The 13,524-nt window shown below is 38.4% G+C and overlaps 1 protein-coding gene across 1 annotated transcript in view; it reads left to right on the forward strand.

The window, feature by feature from the left end:
* The window catches only part of arrb2b (arrestin, beta 2b), a 73,271-nt gene that overhangs the window by 19,221 nt on the left and 40,526 nt on the right, over positions 1 to 13,524 (forward strand). The gene's annotated exons all lie outside the window — the stretch shown is intronic.

Consider the following 13,524-nt stretch of genomic DNA (forward strand, 5'->3'; position numbering starts at 1 on the left):
AACTTATGATTATTTTGGTGATTGACTATCTATTCAATCTGTTGATTATTCTTTCTATTAATAATTAATTAATAACTATTTCTGTCATTCCCTCCAGCTCTCAAAAATGAAAGAAACAGCTGAACGTGGGAACTTTTGGAGACACAGACCAAATTGTGGAAACTTTTTAAGAGAGCCCCATTAGCCATCACCCACTGTGTTCCATCCCCAGCATTTAGTGTAGTTTGGTTCTGTTACAAATTTATGATTAGCCAACAATAAAATTTGGAGCGAACAAAATTGTATATCGACAGTGTTGATTATAACTTGACTTATTGTTGCAGCCCTATTATTGATTCATTGGTTATCACATGACAGGCAAAAATTTTGGTAAAGTTTATTCATATGGAAACAAACGTGAAGGGAAATACAATGATGATATAAAGGTCATCAAAAAAAATTGAGGTCATGGCTATTTACTGTACTATGAGTTGATAATGTACCGGTATTTATCATGACAAGTATTGTAACATGCAGCTGATATTTTCAAATGAAGCTGCAAATATAGATAAGAATATTTCATATGAATCCTCTGTAATTTATTTTTCTGTTGTCTGTATGAACTACACACCTTCTCTCATCTTGGTGAGTGAAGTTTCTGTCAGCGCTCAGTTGTTTATCATACGTTTGTCGTCTTTCTGCCAGGGCTGTCTGGCCTTCGCTCTTATTTATCGGGATTATGAGCTGTGTGTGTATATTATGGTGAGATACGACAGACCGACTCTTCCTTCTGAGGCGGTTGTGTTGCCCAGAGGTGCTGCTGGGATTACAGAGCGTGTGTGTGTGTGTCTGAGTGTAGTTTGATGATAATGAAATGGGTTTATAAAGTGCTTGGCTTAGCTGTGTTCCCACCACATTCCCAGTGTAATTAATGCTCTCCCGTGATTAATCCTGGGCACAATTAATCTAGTGACGCAAGTGCTGGAGGTGACAAGCTCTGCGTGCGTGTCTGCGTGTATAGGTTGTCATGCAAAAATGTGGGTACCCCAAAATATCTGTCACCTTATTTTTAAAAGGCTTAAAGTTAAAGATGATCTGTTTCTTTAAAAGATACAAATGTAAACTGTAAAAATGTGCGCACCCTGTGTTAGCATCAATAATTTGTAAATCGCCCTTTGGCAAGTATCTCAGCTTGTAAACATTTTATATGCAAGCTAAGTGTCCTTTAGTTCTTGTTTGGGGGATTTTCATCTGTCCTTCTTGTGAAAGGCTTCAGTGTCTGTAAGATTATTGGGCTGTCTTGTGTGCACTGCTCTTTTGAGGTTTATTTACAGATTTTTAATGGCATTTAGGTTTGGTTTAGGCCTGTTACAATAATTACATTATGGACATGAACCAGATGGACTAGATTTTTAGTATGAAAATATTTTTAATTAAAAATAGTTAAAAGTTCACTGATTATGAAAGAAAGTAGTTACAATATTTTGGCTATTTTCTTTTTAGTTTTCATTCACAAGAGAAATGTTCCTCGCATCATTGGCTGCAACACAAGCCAAAGGCAAGATAGATCCCCCCCCCATGCTTAACAGTAGGAGAGGAGTTATAGCTTCATCATACCTTTGCTCATTCTAGCCAAACAGTTCTATTTTTCTATTTTTTTCATTTTTTTAGCCAATCCTGCGCAAACTGACTGTGTTTTATAGCAAGAATGCACCATATTCTTTGTGAAGAACTCCTGAAGTAACTTTTTAAAGGACTTTTGCTGTCAGGTGGGGTTGAGGATTTGATTTGCCTTTCTTCCCACCCTATGAACAGTTTTATTGGTAATCCATTTGACTATCATTTGGCTTTTGGAGCAACTTGCTGATGTCATGGAATACCTCAGTTTGCATAACATGTGCCAACTTGTTGCTAAGAGGGCCTCATCCACTGAAAACAGGGATGTGTCCCAAACTGCACACAACCACACTAAATAGTGTGGTAAAATAGGTCAAAAAAAGGTCAAAATGAATTCCATACATTGTTAGGACTGGGCAATATGGTAAAATTATTAGATTGTGACATTTTAGAAAATATTGACATATCGAAGTATCACAGTATTTTGTCTTGCAGTATTGTACTGATTTTCAAAACACAGTATGGATTTAATTTTTATTATTAGTTTTCATTTAAAGATTAATGGCAGAAAGTTCTTTTTTAGTGTTGAGTTCAAACCATGACCGCTAAAACACTCTGTGCTCATATTAACAAAAATTATAGTATTTTTGTAATATGACAGTTTTCCTAAAACTTATTTAAAACAGTTGCAATATATCTCTTTGCTGTCAGTGTCACAATATATTGCAGTATATTGAATTGTAACTCTTTTTGAATCGTTCTTTCTTTGCACAATATTTAGCACAAAAATGTAATAGAATCTTATAAACTACTACTATTACAATACTTAGTATGAATATTATTCAAAAGTTCTTGTATTATTTCAGTTTATTTAAGGCCTAATTACACATTAAACATTTTGTAATTAAGTATGCTGTTGGTGAGTATTTCTTAAAGCATTACAATATGCATGATAGGTTTAGAATTGTGATTATATGACGTACTATTATAGTTATTATAATTGTTGGATACAGCCAGAGCTTAAAATAGTCAACACCAGATGCAATAAAATATCTACTGGATTGAATGAGATCAGGACATTTGTAAACATGGTGTTTTGGTTTGGTACGACCTGCTGAATTCGTTTTACATCTGATAAATCTGGCTTGACTTGACTTGTTTCTGTGCCACTGCCTCTTTACTTCTAGGAATTCTAAGAGCACATTCCATTCCATGCTGGAGTGTACAGTATACCTCAGGAGTGTGTTATCCCAGACTTACGTCACAGCTGTGATTTAATTACTGTAGATCATCACAGCTGCTGTATTATCCATGCTAATACTTAAACCTCCAGTGTTTTGCTTCTTACATATGTTTTTAAATGTTATACGATAATTATTCTGACACACAGTTAAGTTTTAAAAATGAACCAAATATCTTTTCAGGCCAGAAGTTGTAGTCTTATTCTGTGCTTTGTATTGCATGCAAAGGGATGTTCCAATGAAACAAAAATAGCTATTTTACAGCTTCCTGTCATGTCTTTGAAAATACACAATGTGTAGAAATAAGGAACATGGTGCTTTTTGCGCATGTATTTTTGGAACTAGTTTAAGCAATGGGGGAGCAGCTGTTGAGAAAAGAAAATGCAGTTGGTTCATGAGGTTTGGAAACATAGGTTTTGTTCATAAACCTTAAAAAACCTTGTGCAGTGTTTGCCTTTATGGTAGAGGGGTAAATGTGAATTACACTCCAACTTTTAATGCTGCTTTTAGTTTAGTTCAGTTAGTTTAGTTTAGTTTAGAATTTTGCACTACTTTTTTGCTTATCTGTGAAGTTGATATTTGTACCTCTACAAGTCATAGATAGCTAAATAATATTTATATTAGACAGACGGTTGTATTATTTAAACTAGGGCTGTCAACATGTTGTAAAGTGCAGTTTGCTTGTGGTGAGAGCTTGATCTAGTCTTGATTCGACCCAGCTATCAAATATATATTTTTTTCAATTGTGCTAAACTACTAAAAAGGCACAGTTTAAACTGATATATTACCCAGATAATATACTGCTATGAACAAACACTGTCTCTGCTGCTTAATGCTGTTTACACACTAAGAGCACTGTATGTGCAGCATTTACTGCTCACAGCCACGCGCCTTTTTGCTGCACATCCCATTGAAAACACTGTGTTTTAAAACAGTGTTAAAGCAGCTACACACTGCAGAGATATACGTGCTGAAATAGAGAATCTTCTCGCTATATTCACTTTCTTTCTCACGAGCCAGACAGCTCCGACCAAACAGAATAGACATGTGCTCATTGGTTTATTGGAGAGCATTCTGGCGCGTTTAGGTTTGTGCCTGTGTGAAACCAAACCAAACAGAGAGAGAAACGCTCCAAGTAAACTAACTTATCAACTAATCCGTACCATAGAAACCAACTACAGGTGTGAAAACATGCTTTTATACTCAGCAGATTAAGTTTTAAATCAGAAATCCTTATGACCAGGCTGACCAAGTTTCCTTTATCCAATTTATCATGCATTCTTTATTCCAGCGCCCCACATTAGCTTTCTTTTCATCAAACATACAAGTATATACTAGTATTTTATTAGGATGCTAATATAAATTTAATTGCATTTTACATTTTTATATTCTTTCTTTTATTTACATTTAAATATCCACTATAAAAACTTGCGATTAATCACATTTAATCATGACACCACTAGTTTAAACTGAACACTGTTCGAAATACGAATGCATGTGTGTTCAGTGTTTTGCAGAGGCATTTCCTGCCTGTTGAAATGATGGGTTGAATGTGCTGTGGTGTGAGCTGCCGGTGCTGAGCTGGCCTAAATGGTCATTTTGGGTGCATGTGTGTGGGCGATCACGTTTGCAGTGAATACTCTTCTCTTAGCTCGCCGCTTCCTCACACCTATACAATACGGGCAGGAAACGAGTGGGCACAAAAGAGGAAGTGTGACCAGCGCGTGATTAGGCAACTCCTCCTTCCTCCCTCCCTCTCTCTCTATCTGTCTGTCTCTCTCTCTCATTCTTTTATTCTCTCTCTCTCTCCCATCCCATCTTTCTTTTCCATGACCAGAGCTTATGCTTCGTCTTTTCCTATTTTTCTTTTCCTTCCTCGTTGCGATGATCTGCAGATTTGTGCTCATGTGTCTCTTCTTGTCTGTCTCGTAAACATGGGCGCCAGAGTTCATAATGTTTTTTAATGGACTTCATTTCCCTTTCGACATATTTGACTTCATTAGGTTAACTCAGTTAAGTGAACTTTAATTTATTCTGTTAGATTACAGCGTTATTGAAGCCCTAGAGTAAATCAGCTATGTGTGGGTTATTTATTTTTCATCTAGTTGATTGCGTGCAGACTCCAGGCTGCCCTTCTTTATTTCTTTAAGCTACAATTACATTTTTAATCTTCCTCAGCTCAAATTCCAACCCTGTGTCATTAGGACTGCAAGTTGTTCCTAATGATATGATTGGAATGAGGAACAGTAACCTACACTAATTACACTATAATTGTATAATTGTCTTGATGGGAGTAAAGTGGAATTCAAAAGTCACACAAAATCACTATATAGACTGTGAAAGAAGGAAAAAGACAAAGAAAGGGAGAGACAGAGAGAGCGAGAGATGGGGAAAAAGAGAGGGCTGGGTTTCCTTGGGAGAGTGAGAGAGGAAGCAGGGGATGTGTAGCCTATATTTTTGATTATTGTGCAAAAGCACAGGAAATCTCCCCTCTGAGAGACAGAGAGAAAATTAGCGAAGCACTGATATAGTTGTCACCTTTTATGCCTTTATACAGGAGTTTACAGCTCCCTTAAATTAAATCTGTACCTAGAATTAGGACAGCCAGGAAAATGAGTTTTCCCAACACAAGCTGTAGGTAGGGCTCGACGATATTGTACACAAATATAAATTAAATTTTTATATATTTTTCAAATATATAGTTGATTTTTAAGTTCTCAAATATGCAAACAATTGTTTGTTTAATGTTTATTTTTAGGTCAAAACAATGCAAGCACAGAAAAAAACTTGTTTGTATGATACCAAACAATATAAAAACAAAAGATGAATTTAGCTTTTTTTTGAAGAATAACAAGCAGTTGCTTCAAACTTGCAAGCAGCTTTTATATTGAACACGGTGCAAAAATAACCTCCTTATATTTTATTTGAGAAAATTAGCAAAGAATGAAAATCATTGCTACATAAAAGCTTTAATTAATTTAATTAACCTATCAGCACTAGCTGTCAGAGCTTTCCTGGCCTTCTCTAAAAGGAAGGCAAGCATATGTTTCGCTCAGTGGTTGACAAACTTTTGCAGCTTGAGGTCCAGTTAACCCACCACAAAATGTTACACGGCCCACATAAGAGTTAGCGTTGCCTAGTGCTGCCTTCAGGACCTTTTGTATCTATGATGGGTAAAACCCATGCAATAAAATTACAATTATTTATGTATGACTTGCCCAGATATGCAGTAAATGCTTGCTAATCCAGTAGCTAACATTGTCAGTCATGTGACTATGCTATGCTAAACTAATTAACAAGCTCAAACTAATTGTAATGGTTTATTGTTGCAAATAGATTACACAAAAACAACTCACATTATTTTTAGATGTCTCTGTTTGATTTAATGAATCTACATGAGTGAGAGACGAGCCTTAACATCACAACCTGTTGCTACCAACTGTTATTTATTTATTTTTTACACTGCTAAAAAATAACTATAAACTATAAAAAACTATATTTGACAGTAATTACCTTAAAGTGGATGACTGTACATTTGAAGGATTTGGGGATTTAGAGACCTCTCTGGTGAGAATGTGCAATTGCACACAGCATGCCGAAGGGTACTTGCAGGTTGCTGGTACATAGTACAGGTTAATATAAATAAATAGAAATTCTCAGTTTTTGAGTATGTTGGTTTTTTTTTCCATTGTGGTCCCCCCATCCCCTTTAACTTACTAAATGTTATGGGTGGGCCTGGATTGAGACACACAGATGTTAAACACATGGGTTACTATGTCTAAAGCATGGACACAAATCATCTTCTATAGTGAGATGGTCTCTTTATTTGTTTTTCAGATTTGTAAGGGGAAAAAAACAGATTTGCAGATTGTGGAGTCTGGCTTTTCTGCACATTATGTTTTGCATTCCCCTTCCTGTTCTACGCTCCATTTGTAAGCAAACTTGGACATTCAGACCCACAATGTGCATGAGTGAAGAGTCGAGTAGAACAACAAATCAGTCGATGTGATTCAGTTAAAGGTCAAATTTGGCCAAGGACACTGATAGCATTAAGTAGAATACTGTGGCACCTCCTTTATTATTTTATTTTTATATAAATATAACACATGCAAATACCCTACATAAAACCCCATTTAACAAATTTCATATAATTGCTAGTCGAAAAAAATAGATCATTAATCAATTGTGCATCATTGCTACATGGATAGTTTAGATCAGATCAGTAAAATGAAATGCCTACTGTGTGCAAAAGAAGGAACAATCGGCTGTGTATAGTTATCGGATGATTTTTTTTCAACCTTCATACACTGTGTGAGTGCTTCATCCATAGCTTTATCCACTGTATACACTGTCCACAATGCTCCTTACACCCCACCAACACTCTATTTTACACCTTGCGCCTGTGCTATAGAAATAGCAAAGGGAGACAGGTGTGGTAGTCTGAAAGTGAGGAGTCAGGTAATTTTCTGGTGTACCGCTATCTTTGCAACGGAAAACACAGGTGCGCCACTGATTGATTAAATCCTTTACAATAGTCAGATGTTCATTGATATCTTGGCAAACAGGTGCGCCCCTCCCCAATGCGTGTACACCCCTGCTTATTACACACATACACACATATGGACAAGCTGCAGTGCACAAACCCAACTTTTACATTAATAATAATAAATTACCTGCTCATGCACCTTTACAGCATGAAAGAGCAGGATAGTTTAATCTGCTCAAAGGTGCAGAAGTGCTGCGCCATTAAAATATCAATCCGCCAAAGTCAGAACTCACCTGTTTCTTAAAGGGAATGGCAAGTGACACGCTGATTGGTTTATTTCACACTACGCCCAAAACACACCCATGATTAATTAGGAGAATTACTACATGCCTTTTTTTGAGTGTGTTTTGAGCTGCAGAAGGTATATTTTTCGCATCCTCACGTTACCAAAAACACACTGATACGCCCTAAACCAAGCTGCGCAGTGCGTGGTTGATTGCTCGCCTTTAGATCGCCAAAATAGGGCCAATATTTTCACAATCCTTATACAAAAGGGGGGCTTACACAGATCAGTGGTTGATTATTATATGAACGTCCACTCCAACACCTGATGAACTGCAGACTTCAGCACTTTAAGTGCCCTGCCAGGCATCACACCTACTTTTTAAATAAACAGCTCATCAACTTGATTGAATGTCAAACACAGGACAAGTAGGATGACAGTGATGCCTGGGGTCCCAGTGTGCATGCACGAGTGCACGCACACACTCCATAGATATCACTGATGCAGCCACTTTACTATATTGATTCTCATCTGTTTAGTTAATGCTTAATGTCAGCTGAATACCCAGAATGCAGGAAATGTGTGTGTGTGTGTTGGTGTGTGTGCCTTTCACTGCCTTTTTCTATTTTTTGACCCCGACCTTAGACCTACTTTCAATTCGCCATGTGAATGTTTTGCACTTCTCACTCAGACTACAATTAGTTTCTGCTGAATTACCAAAGCTATTAGTTACCTGGAAGCCTCAGACCTTACTGCCTGGCAAAAAAAAAAAAAAAAAAACTTGTCATGCTCCACTATTTTTTTCCGCTGCCTTGTACTCATTTTTTGGCTGATATTCCCCAACTTGTGTTCCAGCCAGCTCATTTGAACCACATCAAGAGCATCGCAAAGTAATTTATCAAAGTGAAATGAAGATCTGAGACAAGGCCAAGTCATTTTAATCTGTGCACTGCTGTTAGCCTGTTGTGCAGTGCAAATGGAAGCCAAGCTGTTTTTAAAGAATGCAGCACTGTTATCTGTCACTTTCAGTGTCTGTATAGGTCAGAGAAAGAGACACAGGCCCAGTGCTATTTCTAGCACTGTATCATACACAGCTCAATAAAGTGAAGTGTCACCATCTTGTGAAGATCAAGCCTCCAGGTTCCTTTCTTTCTGTCTCTCTCTTTCTCTCTCCATCTCTATCTCTCTGCCTGCCCAAGGGGGTGGAATTTGAGAAAGTTTTGTATTTGTTCTTTTGTTCTTTTAGTAAGTTTGAATCCTTACTGACATGACCTTTTGCCCCCATCCAATAAGACTTTTAACGCTTCACACAGCATGTAAAACTGGCTCAAACCTGATCTGACATAGACGTGCCATTTGTTTGACAATGTGAACAGCAAAAAAATCTGATTAATTCTGATTTGGGCTACTTCAATTTGTGGTATTGAAATTTGCAAATCTGCAGCAATGCAGCTCTGTCTGGAAAACCGGATCACTGGTCCTAACAGACATACTGGACATTTTTCATTGTTTATTTTAAATTATGCTTTATTAGATTATTGTAGTCTGATGTTTTAATCCATGTCTTTAATCTTTGCTTCATTAGCTGCACTCTGAAAAAAAAATATATATATAAATATATATGTATATATATATAACATCTCAATTTTCTTAATGCCGCAAGGCAAATAGTCAACATTATTGTACGCTAATGTGGCTGATGTCTGCAGGTTCAGAGGGTTTACAGTGAGTGGGAGGGTTTTTTTTTTCATGTTTTTTTCATGAGATCTTGAACATTTCCTGGCTTTATCCTATTAGGACTGATTTGTATTTGACTACAGTTACACCCACAGATATGACAATATGATGTTAAGAAATTATAGCTAGTTGTGACCCAAATCTAAAAGAAAAAAATGGTGGGCACTTTATCATTCAGAGCACGTTGCGCTGAATCACACAGAACTGCACAGAAGTAGTTTTCCCAACAGTTCTGTCACAGTGTAATGAAAATATTAGTGTTTTTGCCTGATATCCAAAAACGTATGGACTGGGTACAAGACCAAATGACCAAATGATTTAACATGTAAGGTCAGGCTTGCTTTAGCTTGTTTGGGAGAAAAAAAACATGCAGACAGGCTGTCTTTTAGCAGAACCCTGTAGGGCTACAGAAATTAGTCAATGACAATTGACAATGTTGCGTAAAAGAATATACCTACTGGTACTCCATATTTCACTGGCGATTAATTGTTTATTTGTAACTGCAATGGATTTCACAAAGTCTTGGGGACAGAAACACAATGAGAGAGTGTTAAGGTCTGCTCACTCCCACAGTTCACACTCAGCTCAGTCACCAAAAGGGCATTTTAATCCCATGTTTTAAAGCAATAGAGAAAGCAGAGATGGAGAGCATAGCAGAAATAATCATTGATTATTCAAATAATCTGGAAAATGTCTAATCTAACTGTTCTTTTCCAATTCTATTTACAACCTTAAAGACTTTTCAAAGCAGGGCCTTTACTTTCATGCATCCATACAAATGTTTTGATGTTAAAATTTCTCAGAAACTTTAAATTGAAGAACTTGTGGGTTAGCAGCAGTATTTCTTGTGCAATTCCAGAGAATCACATTTTTAAATTGTGTTCTGCAAAACACTGTCCACTCATTAGCCGTGGTTATAATTATATTTTCAGAAGAGGTATTGAAATTAGAGACTCTCTGACAATAATGAATCTCACATTTTATGAAGACCTCTTAACGTTTCTTATTTGACATACTGTGTGATTCATTACAGTTTTGACATAAACATGTGAAGTGCAGCAAAACAGTGATAAAAATTTGCTGATGCTGATATACATATTTATAACTTGCAGAGAGACTAGACACCCAGGTATATCTTTAAAACTATGAGTACAAGTGTCGGCCAATTGTAATAATGCGGCCAGCTTTGCATAGTCCTTTTCCAGCATACAATAAATACATCAGCAAATTTTGGTTTTAAATATTGGCCACATGATTCTATAAAAGCAATTATCGGCTGATACCTATATAATTAACATAGTCCGAAAAAGCCTGTCTAAATTTGCCACAAACCACCCGATTATTCCACAGAGCTTGTAGGAAAATGTTTTAGATTTTTCAGTTTCTCTGTGCAGGTTTTAGCATTTTCACATCAAAATCCTAATGAACTGTTGCGCATTCATTCTGTACAGTCTTGTTTTACAGCCAGAGGCTTAACGAATGCTGAATCTGCTTGTGGTTGAGGGTTTGTTTACAAACTGCTAGCGTTGCTGTGTTCGTTCAGTTACGAAATGTGTTTTGTCCACATGCTTCCTCTGATGCTTGAGATTATTTCCCTTCATCAAAATTCATTGTAAGCTTTAGGCCTTCACGGCTTCGTAGGGATGGAAAAAGCTCTAGCTATTAATAAAGCAGAATATGCAGTGGCTTATAGCCAGGTTGTGGCCTGCAAGCTTTAGCACTGCGCGTGTATGTTTGGGATGAAGGTAGGAGCCATTATCTAATGTATTTATAGCATATTATTGGCAGTTCGCATTTTAATAATGTATGAACATCCTTGTGTTTATCAAGCAAAGCACTCATTTAAATCCATAGCTGACTTCTGAACGAAGGCCAACACTCTCTTTTTCATATCGGTACTGTCATTGGTCCTACAGAGTTGAAGTGATTAAAATATTTATAAAATTTAAATTATTAATTTTTTTTTTTTTTTTTTTAGAAAATATGATTTATTTTGTTTCAGATATTAGAAACTTAAGATCTAATTATTTTAGGCATGTAATGCATTGTTTGTGTATTCACTGTGTTGAATAGTTGAAATAAAAACTAAGGAAACAAGCAAAATTCTTGAAACATCTTTTCTTGGTCTTGATCAGTACGGTAGAACCTTAGAGACCTTTGAAACAAAACCTTGACTCTAATAACAAGCATGAATTAAAATAAAAGTGTGAAAAATAAAAACGACCTTTAGCTTGTGTTCAAATGCTCAGTTAGTGTAGAAAACATGGACATTGTATTATTATTTCCTTTCATTCTACAGAAACTGTCATGGTCAGAACAGAATAGCAGACAAGCGCAGATACTGATAAAAACAAAGTAGGTTTATTATAATAATAAACAGATGTAATCAGGGTCGATACAGAAATATGGTTGATCACCAGTAGACAGAGCAATGCAGACAAAACCATACCATAAACGAGAGACAGTCCAGAGTTCATACACAAGCAATCCAGTATCAGAGATAATCCAAGAGGCGGTGGTGAAAGTACAGTCCAGGTCATACACAAACAATCCAATATCAAAGGCAGAGGCAAGAATCGGCGTCGAGAAACAAAAAGCAAGGTCATACACAAAGTAAACTGAGACAAGAGATAAGTAACGCTTTGTATGAGGATAACCTACAATATGCGGCGATGAAGTCTGTTTGGCGTGCACCTTTATAGTGCCAGTAATCAGTATTCGGGGCTTCCTGGTGGAAGCAGGTGAGGTGTCACGTGATCAGGTGAGTGCGTGATGTCAGCGGGTGGTGCATTCTGGGTAGTGTAGTTGTTAACCTGAGAACCTCCGTTAGAGCTTGGTGTGGAAGGGACAGAGGAGCTAACAGCACCAGACGTGACAGTACCTCCCCCCAAGGGAGTCGGAACGGAGCCGGAACGGGGACGACCACGACGACGTCCACCCGACGGGCAGGGAGTACCGGCGGGAGGACCAGGCGTAGCCTCAGAGGTGACGGGCAGGCGGGGGTTGCGAGACTGGGAACCCCTACGCACCGGAGCCGAAGAAGAGAGTGAGCGCTTGGGACGCCCACGGGGTCGAGGAGCAGGCTTACTAGGGTGACGGGCATGAAATTCGGCCAGTAGAGCAGGATCCAGCACGTCACCGGCGGCAACCCAGCAACGCTCCTCAGGGCCGTAACCCTCCCAGTCTATGAGGTACTGGAGCACACCGCCACGCCTGCGTGAATCCAACACCTCTCGAACCGCATAGGTAGACGAATCCTCCCCCTCCACTGCCGCGGGCGGCACGTCATCTGGAACACCCTCAGCAAGCGGACCTGGGACAAGAGGCTTGAGCAGAGAAACATGGAACGAGTTATGCACCCTGTACTGAGCCGGCAACTCGATCTTATAAGTCACCTCATTAACCTGAGACAACACTTTAAATGGGCCAATATACTTAGGCAGCAGTTTCCTACAGGCCCCTTCAAACCTCAAGTCCCTGGTCGACAACCACACCCTGTCTCCGGGTTGGTATTGGGGGGTGGTACCACGGTGTCTGTCGGACTGCTCCTTATATTTCCGTAAAACCTCCGAGATTTGCTGATGCGTCTCCTCCCACACCTGCTCACTCCGCTTCATCCAGTCGTCGACAGCGGGGATCTCAGTGGATGATGCTGTCCACGGAGCTAACGGAGGCTGGTAACCCAGAATGCACTGGAATGGAGTGAGACCAGACGTGGAGTTAATCAGGGAATTCTGAGCTATTTCAGCCCAAATTAAATACTGAGACCATTCTGACGCATGCTTAAAACAGTACAATCTTAAAAACTTTCCCAACTCTTGGTTAACCCTCTCACATTGACCATTACTAGTGGGATGAAACCCAGAAGTGAGACTCACGTGTACACCCAAATGTTCAAAAAACGATTTCCATACCCTAGAAGTAAATTGAGGACCTCTATCTGACAAAATGTCCTCCGGGACCCCATAATGTCTGAAAATGTGTGTGTATATAGCTTGGGCGGTCTGAAGAGCAGTAGGAAGAGCAGGAAAAGGGATAAACTTAACACCCCTAGAAAATCTGTCTACAACAGTAAGGACAGTAGTGTAACCTTCAGATTCAGGTAAATCGGTAACAAAATCTACTGCAATATGTGACCATGGTCGTTCTGGAACAGGTAGAGGACATAGCTTACCGGCTGG

This window comes from Astyanax mexicanus, chromosome 8 (genome assembly GCF_023375975.1).
Source record: "Astyanax mexicanus isolate ESR-SI-001 chromosome 8, AstMex3_surface, whole genome shotgun sequence".
Taxonomy (NCBI): domain Eukaryota; kingdom Metazoa; phylum Chordata; class Actinopteri; order Characiformes; family Acestrorhamphidae; genus Astyanax; species Astyanax mexicanus.